The 2,500-nt window shown below is 45.1% G+C and overlaps 1 protein-coding gene across 1 annotated transcript in view; it reads right to left on the bottom strand.

Moving 5' to 3' along the window:
* The window catches only part of LOC138862230 (uncharacterized), a 991,297-nt gene that overhangs the window by 10,762 nt on the left and 978,035 nt on the right, over positions 1-2,500 (bottom strand). The gene's annotated exons all lie outside the window — the stretch shown is intronic.

The raw sequence follows: 2,500 nt of genomic DNA on the forward strand, positions 1-2,500 counted from the left end.
GTAAATGATAAAATGCTTCATTCTTAATGCATTTTGTACGTATGAAATTGACTTATAATTTCTTAATACGTAATACTTAATTTTGCGTATGTATTTTCTTTTATTGGTTCAGTTGTATAAAGCAACAAGCTTTTACTTTACTCTAAAGATGTATTGCTTCTAGAAAGTGTCTCGTTACCCAGAGAAACGACTTCATTAATCCCATGGGGTTAATTACTCAGAATTTGAGACCCGCTACTTTAGGGGAAAATCTTAAGGAAATTACGAAACATCTTGTTTACGAATAATAGTGAGAATTTCAGATCCACACATACCCACCTACATTAACATATACACGTACACACCCACCCAACCACCCACACACATACAGACACATACGTACACATTTTCAGCTCTACCCCCGTACATAAAACATAATGCCTCATCTGTACACATCTGCAGCCCAAATAACGACCCCTCCCTATGCCTTCCACCTACCATACCTCACACAAACTCTGCCACAAACCAGACACACGAGGAACATTTTTCCCACAAACAACCACTCTCCCACAAACAACCACTTTCCCACAAACCAACCACACAAGCAATCATTCCCACAAACAACCACTTCCCCACAAACAACCACTTTCCCACAAACAACCACTTTCCCACAAACAACCACATTCCCATAAACAACCACTTTCCCACAAACAACCACATACCCACAAACAACCTCTTTTCCCACAAACAACCACATTCCCACAAGCAACCACTTTCCCACAAACCAACCACATTCCCACAAACAACCACATTCCCACAAACCAACCACATTCCCACAAACCAACCACACAAGCAACCATTCCCACAAACAACCACATTCCCACAAACCAACCACATTCCCACAAACCAACCACACAAGCAACCATTCCCACAAACAACCATTCCCACAAACCAACCACACAAGCAACCATTCCCACAAACAACCATTCCCACAAGCAACCACTTTCCCACAAACAACCACTTTCCCACAAGCAACCACATTCCCACAAGCAACCACTTTCCCACAAACAACCACTTTCCCACAAGCAACCATTTCCACAAGCAACCATTCCCACAAACAACCACCTTCCCACAAACCAACCACACAAGCAACCACTTTCCACAAGCAACCACTCTCCCCACAAACAACCACTTTCCCACAAACAACCACTCTCCCACAAACCAACCACTTTCCCACAAACCAACCACACAAGCAATCACTCTCCACAAACCAACCACACAAGCAACCATTCCCACAAACAACCACATTCCCACAAACCAACCACTCTCCCACAAACAACCACTCTCCCACAAACCAACCCCTTTCCCACAAACAACCACTCTCCCACAAACCAACCCTTTCCCACAAACCAACCCCTTTCCCTACAAACAACCACTTCTTCCACAAACAACCCCTTTCCCACAAACAACCACTTTCCCACAAACAACCACTTTCCCACAAACAACCCCTTTCCATTAAACAACCACTTTCCCACAAACAACCCCTTTCCCACAAACAACCCCTACCCCACAAACAACCACTATACCACAAACAAGACCTTTACCACAAAGAACCACTTTTCCACAAACAACCACTTTCCCACAAACAACCCCTTTCCCACAAACAACCAACTTCACACAAACCAACCACACAAGCAACCACTTTCCCACAAGCAACCACTCTCCCACAAACAACCACTTTCCCACAAACAACCACATTCCCACAAACCAACCACATTCCCACAAACCAACCACACAAGCAACCATTCCCACAAACAACCACATTCCCACAAACCAACCACATTCCCACAAACAACCACTCTCCCACAAACCAACCCTTTCCCACAAACAACCACTCTCCCACAAACCAACCCCTTTCCCACAAACCAACCCTTTCCCACAAACAACCACTTTCCCACAAACAACCCCTTTCCCACAAACAACCACTTTCCCACAAACAACCACTTTTCCCACAAACAACCCCTTTCCCACAAACAACCACTTTCCCACAAACCAACCCCTTTCCACAAACAACCCCTTTCCCACAAACAACCCTTTCCCACAAACAACCCCTTTTCCCACAAACAACCACTTTCCCACAAACAACCCCTTTCCCACAAACAACCACTTTCCCACAAACAACCACTTTTCCCACAAACAACCACTTTCCCACAAACAACCCCTTTCCCACAAACAACCCCTTTCCCACAAACAACCCCCTTTCCCACAAACAACCACTTTCCAAACAACCCCTTTCCCAAACAACCACTTTCCCACAAACAACCCCTTTCCCACAAACAACCACTTTCCCACAAACAACCCCTTTCCCACAAACAACCCCTTTCCCACAAACAACCACTTTCCCACAAACAACCCCTTTCCCACAAACAACCCCTTTCCCCACAAACAACCCCTTTCCCACAAACAACCCCTTTCCACAAACAACCTTTCCCACAAACAACCACTTTCCCACAAACAACCC

Source organism: Penaeus vannamei, chromosome 1 (assembly GCF_042767895.1).
Source record: "Penaeus vannamei isolate JL-2024 chromosome 1, ASM4276789v1, whole genome shotgun sequence".
NCBI classification, from domain to species: Eukaryota; Metazoa; Arthropoda; class Malacostraca; order Decapoda; family Penaeidae; genus Penaeus; species Penaeus vannamei.